Below are 9353 nucleotides of genomic sequence, written 5' to 3' on the forward strand. Positions count from 1 at the left end.
CAGTGTTTTAAATTTAGCTTATTGCACCAATAAAAATGTTAAATGTTAATTATATTGTGCAGTTCCTAAATGAGATGTTCAGCGGCTAATGCTTCTCTATGGATCATGCAATGGGACCAAATTGATTAATGGTCACTTTCACTCGAACCGAACTTTAAGTCCCTTTTTTCGACCTGCCACTATCAGTAGGTTACATATTGCTACACATTTTTGCCAGTCAGTGTCATGCTTATTGGCTTGTCTGTGTGTAGTGTGTCCTGTTGTAAAGGTAACACGTCCTAAGAAGTAGTAACATAATCAATCGATTTAGTAATTTATGGAGCTATGGGTATATTAATGATAATTGAATATAACATTATAAATCTAGTCTAGCAATAATAAATATATATTTTTACTTTTTTCACATGAATATATTTTCTTAATCACTGTTGCTCAACAGCGACGCCCCAATGTGCCTTTTTTGGAAGCACTGATGTAGCGAATAAAACATATTTATGTTATAATAAAGTACCTCAACCATGGGATTAATTAAAAATTTCATATTATTCCATACTTTGGTATAAGTTAAGCTTCTGAAAAGAAGAGTACATATCGCAAAATTGTAATACTTTACAATAATACTTTTTTGTAATACTTTACTTCGCAGAATATGACATCTCCTCTTTAGTCTGGTATTAAAATTCCATATTTTTGTACAAGATTCTTAAACAGCAGATATTGCAGAACCTAAATGTTTCATTGTAACACGATATTAAATATATATAAATTTGATAAAAATTAAAAATTACTATATTTTGGTATAGTGATTTTTTCTAAAACATGCAGGTATTAAAACACTTGAGGATGTTTCACTATGAGATTGACAGAACAGCGCAGTGTATCGGGTAGAACGTTTATCGCAAGATAACCAAATCAAGCATCGTCGAGCGTAGCTGCTGATTAGAGGGTGGCCACAGAGCGATACTATCCTTGCAGCTGTTCACCTACCCGGCCGTTGGTGCTGGTTCGGAAGTGACGATTAAGCCGTTGGTCCTTAGGTTAAGTGTTAGAGAGGGGTTCTTAGCCCTAACTTCACCTGGTAAATTACGACAATCTTTACTTTACTTTTATTGCCTTCTCATTAAAGACCTTTACATTTCTTTTCAGAAATGCATAGCAAAATGTGGATTTTAAGTATAATTAAAATTTATAGGTATACAGTAACCCAATGATTGTCACATCTGTCATGTACAAGCATCCACTCCACTTAATTTAACGCCAATTATCACATTGAAATTCCTCATTTGTATTGATGTCATCCACAGAGTGTTTCAATATAAACACTTAGTCCTGGTACTTTACATGGAATCTTGGGCCATCTACACTTCATGTTCTTACGTATGTATTAGGCTAATATGAAATCATAATTATTTGTAGCTTTATTTTTCTATCAACTATCTTCTAGGTCTGTGAAACACAATATACACTACCCAAGAGATTACTTATATACTATATATATAATGCTATGTGCGACGGATGAATTAATGAACATGTATTTTCATTAAACTTGTATTGGTGGTAGGTTGTCTTTGGGAATACTTGAATGAGGTGTTAGTTGTAATAAAATCCATAGACTTAACAAATTACCGTAGTTAAAACAGATTTTACTAAAATCGCAAACATTATTAGCCTATATTAAAAAGGAGTGCCCTAGTAAAATAATTAAGTGTACGAATCTAAATTATGACTACACTGAATTGTTGCAAGCTTGTACTCCGCGACTAAGAATCGATCGGAATTCATCCCAGTCCTAAGAATGGGCAGAAGTAGTTATGCAAACTTATCACTTAGTAATCAGTACATGATTTTATTTTTTTCCTCTCAATCGGTTTTTTAGAATACAATCATTGTGTTGTAAGAATATGTATTTCAGCCATTGTGGTTGATTTCACAATTTGGCACCACCGAACACCATCGATAAAATAAATGGCAGTCAAGAAGTAGATCTACTCTCGGATAAAAAAATTATATAATCGAGGTCTCATTAAAATTTTGCTTGTTTATTTCTGTGTTTATACATATCAGGCAAATAAATAACAACTATTAACTTCAAGTTTTTATGACGCTAACAACGAAAACAGGTATTGGTTTTGGCACTCTTCAACCATATTGCAATATTTGAACATTCATAACTCGGAAACGCGTTATCCGTTTAAAATAAAATGATTGTACAAGATATTTACTAGCGTGCTGTATTTGAGTATGCAATTTTACTACTGTAGAATTATATGTATAAAGTCGTTATTACGTTATTTCTTAACTTATTGACAGAGTGGTTGAAAAACATTTGGCAATGTCACTTTATCGAGTTTTAAAAATAATTATGTTGGTCATTTAAAAACCACTATTTAAAAAGTGAATTTTAATGCCAATTTAATTTAGTATATATTGTTAATTTGCCGCGGTCGACGCCTTCTCGTTTGAACGCGCAAACAGCCAAATTAGTACTTATGTAAAGGTAGGCCTATTATGTAGCTCCAAAAAGGAAATTTGTGTTGTTCTGTCAAAAATTATACTAATAATATTTCGTGAACTGAAGAAGGATCAACCACTCAACATGCCATTCGTTCTCTCTATGGTAGAAAATTAAACGTTAGGCTATTATTTAATATTCATGCAGAAATAGTTTTCATTCAGTAAAGTTATATAATAAATGCTTAATGTTTGTTTTACAAACATACGTAATGTTTATTTGTTCTTATTTCTTAAGATTTACTTCTTCATTTTTAACCCCGTGTAATCGAGTTCATACCTAGAAAAAGAAATATTTGGGGGTGGTTAGTTAGGTATCAAACTTCGATTTTATGAAACTTCAGCTATAATAATATACTGTAGTGAAATTCGACGGTGGGGAGTGGTAGTGAACCCTCAAACCCTTATCTGGCTACGGAGTTGCTTGTAGTATATTATTGATTAAAATACTTTTATCAATAAGTAGTACCTATCAAAGTTTATTTTTTAATCGAGCCCCCTATATGATAATTACAGTTAAATTGAAACATGATACTCTGTGGCGTAAAATCGTAGCATTTGGGGTAAGTCTTATATTGCTTGATTAGTGTGAAAGGCGCTGCTACCGAAAATAAGCCGGTTATAGGCCTAATGGCGGGCGTTTTAGGTCAACAACTTTTGGAAACCCCTTGTGGTAGAACCTAAATAAGGTATGTCAAAATTGTTTACTGTACGTACCGCCGTATTTTACAAATTATAGACCTGCATGCTGATCATGATAAAATCAGACGTTTTCATTGTTTCTGAATTTATATCTGACTCATGGCCCTTCCGTTATCAAATCGTTCCAAAAGAGGAAGATACTTGAAGAAAAAACAACTTGTTACTAAACACAACAAAGGCCAGGTGGTATAGGAGTATACAACCTATCAGTCCTTTACTGCCATGGTACCAAGATATGAGACTTAGCAGAAGGGCAATAGTAAATATAATCAGATTAAGAATAGGACATGTCACAGTGAACAAGACTCTTCATCTGATAACTTTATTTCACTCCTCTGTGCTTAAATTGCACTGCAGGAGTGAAGGAGACTGCGGATCATCTTCTAATGAAATGCCCACAGTATGCAAGGAACTCATGTTTCCAACAAATAAGGAGGATACCGGATGACGATACCTCAGAAAAACTAAAAAAAATTCTCCAGATTTAACGCAACATTAAATAAGGAAATGTCGATTTCTGACAACCATAAAAAGAAACGTATAGCCTAATCTAGGACAATGATTGAGGGCAATCGCAGATGAAATCAGTGCAAAAGTTTTATCAAGTGAAAATTGACTCCATGGTGTAATTCCAAGTCAGCCGTAAGGCATTTATATAATTAAAAAAGTTTATTTTTATAAAACACGTACATAATAGATTACTAATGTTCAAATGATATAACCAATAAACTTGTTGTAAAGAAAATGTGTATTGTTTTACAAAACATGTCGATTCTAAGGAAAAATAAAAATATATACATAAATGATCTCCAATCTGTACAAGTTTTTACACCTAGATACCAAATTTGGGCATTAATTCTTTTAGTCTTAACAATGATAAATATTGTTAGATAAGTATGTCTGTATTCACAAATTTCTATAAAGCATTTCATGAGATCTACTTTTTTGCGCAAGATGCTCCAAAGTTAATTTTCCATGAAAAATGGAAACTATATACGTACAACAGATTGTGTATATGGATGTAAGAAAACAATAAACAATCCAGGGAAGGCATAATCAAGGTAACGAATGCCTGCACTATGTTAGTGGATAGTAAAAATCACAGTCATGTATCTTGTACTGTATCTTTAATCTAGAAGGCACTGTAAAACGCGTTCGTATTTTAAGTCGGTGTTTAATATTGGAAAATTTCACACACATAGTCAAATATGGATTTATAAAGAGCATAGAAAAACATTTTAAGACAGGATTTAATCTGTTTTCAACATTGAAGGTGTTGTAAGTCTCATAAGCCTGCCTAATACATAATAAAGGTTCGTTGGTATTGCTGGAAACCCTATTAGTTGGGCAAGCGTTTGATAGCATTTGATTCCGTATACATCTTAACTGTAATATAGTTCAGCAGTTTTCATTATTACTTTCTTAACAGCCAGAAATGTAACTTTGAATGAGGTTAGCACAGTTTATTTTAACTTTAATTATAATTAATTATTTTTATTTAAATGTATAATATATTTTGAAAATATGTCGTCATATTGATATAAATATTTGGTTTTTTGGAGTGGATGCTGCATAAATCAATTATAAACAGGCTATTTGAAAATCTAAAACGGCTGCTACACTAATGTAGTTTTTATGAAGAGCGTATAATTTAAACCATTTTGTATGCAAACTTTAAGGTACTATAGTAGGTTATTTGTAGGGTTGATTTTGTTCATTTTAAGGTATTAAGATAAAGTCCCTAAAACAGAAAAATAGGAATTCAAATTTTCATTACTTCACGAGACATTATTTAAATTAAGAGTTGATGCAATTTTGTAACTACGCCTAAACAAACATTGATGAAGAACAGAATGGATCTTTTACAGTAGTATATAAATGAATATGTATACATTATTATCATCTTCTAATTTCTTAAGGAAAATACAATTTGTTTACAAATTATGCCCTTCAGTTACGTCTTATGTACATACTTTAATTGTTTATTTTTCTTAATCTTCATATATTTTTATGTGGGCCTGGTTATAAGATACCCGGAATATTACTTTAATTCTTTTAATTTTCTTGTGGAATGATCAGAGCAATGTTACATGTTTTCTAGAAAAGATATATTAAAATACTGTGACTATTTTTATAAAATAAATAACTAAATGGGTCACAGTTTGCGCCAATTTAAGTAAAACAAACGTTCTCTCCACTTGTGATTCGTGCCGACACCAAACTATTTGGAGTTGGCACGCTATGCCGTCATTACTGAATTCCAACATTATGTCCACACTTGCAGTTAGACGAAGCCTATTCGTGGTGTAGGGATGTTGTATTGGGTCTCTGATCCGCTCCATGCTGTCTCATCTTGTGCTCAACCAGCGCCGCACTCGGCTTTGGAGGGCCCCTCATAGACGTGTGGTGGGGCCCCGGTAAAATTGTCCAAAAACCGGCCTCGTCCTAATACGAATCTCTTTACTGAATTCCAACATGGCGGATAGGTTAATATTACAGCATGCTAGGACCATTTTTACTATTGAACTGAATAACTATAAACGACTCGGACTTCAAAACATCCTATTGGTTCTAACCGATACTAAGAGTGGCCTATAAGGTCAGTATTGTAGTCTTGGCCTTCAAACAGGTGAAAGGAGGTATTATGTATATACACAATAGTAGAAGATAAATACTGGTTGTGCTTTTCATTAAGCAGAAATTTATGGTTGGCAAATGTCTATTTTTATAAGATTGAACTGTTACGTTTTTTCTCGTTACACTTAGAGGTCCCAAATGATATTTCAAGAGGGGAGGGGCTGTAATCCCCCCAAGTCCCTTGGCTACGCCACTGGCTAGGACTGAACAATCCCACACGGCGCGGTGGGAAGCGAGCCGAGCACCCCCGATGTGCCCAACGTCTGTAAAACTCGCTGTGAGAACTACGCACTCGGTAACGACATTGGTCGCTCCAGTCAGTGCGCGCGTAATTATACACTTTTCCTAATTAACTATCGGATTAAAATACTTCTTACACACAATTTCCACTTTAATTAGTAGTTCACGGTACGTTTGATTTTTCATATTTTTATTGACATGGTATTAATACTGTACAATATATTCAACAGTTTATAAAAATCCAAAGTATGTATTATGGACCTCCACTCCTGCAGTGTTACCAATGGCCAAGTTAAATAATGAAGAATTTAATAGATTTACGAAAAGTGCTGTGCAACGCGCTAACAGGAACCCGACTCAGAGGAACCACAGTATTATGAATGGATGAAGATAATACAAATTTAGTTCTCAAAATGTAGCACGACTTTAATTTTGTCCTATAAATATATATGAGGTTGTAATAATATATATTATAAAATAGTACATTTATTACCAGACAATAATAGTGTTATATCTACGAGTTATTATGTCCGCTAAACATAGACTTCAGTCATCGAAGGTGCATTAGGTCTTTTGTTGAGATTTTTGTCTTTTAAGTCAACCAACCTCCCTCAAGAACTGCCTGACTGATCGATCACTGTATCTTGGAAACGGAATCATGTTATAAACCTTTAATTTAGCATAGTGAAATGTGATATGCTCTAGCCCGTGATAAAACTATATTATTTATTGCATTTAAATTAAACTGTATTTATTGAATATAATTAAATTATACAATACTAAATGACCTAATTAAATATTTTATCATATATTTTGCTGACTTAAATTTACTCTTAAGAATTTAATTCTAGTCTTTGTTGTATTAAAACGACAAATCTCATATTTACCAAAACTATAATAGAAAAACTTATTTGATGACATAAAATTAAATAACGCAGTATTTCATGAAAGTTGCCTTATAAATAAGTTAAATGAGTTATCAAAAAACATAAAAATTTGTGATTTTCCAGTTTATGTCCATTACAAATGAACGAAATTAAAAATATTGTAAACTTACCTTGTAATTCCGTCATAGTCGCATTGAAAATGTTCAGGCCGTGAAATAATAAACATTAAAAATTAGCACTGAAGTCTTGCGTAGGTGCACGTACACGTTAGACGCCGCGTTGAGCGCGCGTCAGCAAATGTGAATCCGGTACACATGACAGCGCTAGACGCGGCGTTAGTTGAACCAGTCTACTACCAGTGCCACTATGGAGTTAGAGGAGTTAACATGTCTTTGGTTGTTATACCGTAGATACAACGCAAGGCGAAGAAGACAAAGAAGATAGTGGGTGCATCCTGTAATAGATGATAGATTAACCATGGGTTCATTTGTGACGCTATACCCAAAATTGAGGGAACACCCTAAACAGTTTTTTTTAATTACTTCCGTATGAATGTAACATCATTTGATGAATTGTTATCTTTAGTCAAAGATGACTTATTACCTTGTGAATATTTAGTGAGGGATGCGATTTCACCAGAAGAAAAGCTCGCTGTAACATTAAGGTAATTTATTCATTACAATAATTCATAATGGCCCAAAAAGAAAATAATTAGTTGTAAATATCTGAAAAATTTTAGTTAGCTTGCGAAATGCTACTGTCCGTTAGCGAAAGGGCTGCTGCTAACACAAATTGGGAATAAGGTGAGTTCACTATTGCTGCAGCTGCTGGTTGGCTGCTGTAACCGATGTGCTCGGAGGAACTTTCTTGTATTAGGGGACGTTGGTTTCTTTGCAGATTGGACTCGTAATCAAATTGATTGATGTTCTGGGTGGTGTAAGGCCACTTTGGGCTTGGTACGAGTGATAACTCTGTGGTGCTGGATGAATGCTTGAAGGGTTGTAGAATTCTTGGGCCCTCTAAAGTACTTCTAATAACTATATTTTTGTACGGAGCCGTCCATGTCCAGGTCCTTTTTGCAGCTCCGTATACAAAGACAAGCAAAATAGTTTGTCATCTTCCTTTGGAACTTCCGTAAGTCTGTTTTCCCTAAGAGCAACACTTATTTAAAATATCTATGAATTGCTTGTCGACAGGGTTCATCTTAAACTTTTTGTTACTATTAACGTTCCTATCAACAGCACTCGTTCTGAGTTCACTGAAAGTAAGTATAGATCCTGCAATTCCGTTTCCTCTGCTAATTGATTGCTGTTTTCCAGGTTATCAGTGACAGTTTTGTTTGTTACAGTAGGTTGCAGAAACTGAAGACGTTGAAAGAATATTTATGGATTTGACTTACTTACCCCAGAACCAGATTTCAACCATTTTTTTTCTCTTTAATTCTCTTGCATAGTTGTCTCGAACATGTTTCCATTTTTTCTGCAACGTATTTCCTAAAATAAAAAGTGTTAACGCACATATTAGAAGCTATTTTTATTATTCAGGTGTGTGACTACAGGAATCTGCACTTCGCATACTAAAAATCATAAAACTACAGGAATTTTGTACTTTTCCAGGTATTTGGCAACAGGAACATACTTTACTGACCTCCATTACACCTACAAGTTGGGAAAATCAACAATCTCAAATATAGTGCGACATGTATGCTCAGCTCTATGGAGAGTTTTAAAACCTATATGTATGTTTCCTATCTCGGAATAAAGATTGAAAGAAATCAGCAATGAATTCCTTAAATATGCATACTTCTCCAACTGCTTGGGAGCAGTGGACGGAAAGCATATCAGGATTGTGCAACCTTCTGGTACTGGATCTCTTTACCACAACTACACACATATTTTTCAACTATTCTTCTAGGTGTGTGTGATGCAAACTAATGCGTCCTATATGTAAACGCAGGGTCTTATGGCAAAAGTAATGACCACAATGTTTAAAGAATCGTTGTTTTACAAACACGTATCTGAAGAAACATTTAACGTCCCAGCACCCAAACCAATAACAGACGTAGATATCACTAGTTTACCTTATGTATTTGTTGGTGAAGATGCTTTTGGCCTGTCTAAAATCATCATGTGTCCTTACGTAGGAAAGCAGCTTCCCCAAGTAAAAAAATCTTTACTATAGACTTTCAAGGGCTCGCCGCTACATAGAGTGCACGTGGAAATCATGGCAAACAAGTGGCGAGTATTTCACAGAGCCCTGAATTTTAACATAGATTTTGCTAAGTCAATTATATTGGCGTGCTGCCTTCTACACAATTGCGTTAGACGTAAAGATGGCTCCAGAGAAGAAGAGGCTTATTATCAAGCACCATTTGAA

The sequence above is a fragment of the Homalodisca vitripennis genome, chromosome 2 (assembly GCF_021130785.1).
Source record: "Homalodisca vitripennis isolate AUS2020 chromosome 2, UT_GWSS_2.1, whole genome shotgun sequence".
In the NCBI taxonomy this organism is placed as follows: Eukaryota; Metazoa; Arthropoda; class Insecta; order Hemiptera; family Cicadellidae; genus Homalodisca; species Homalodisca vitripennis.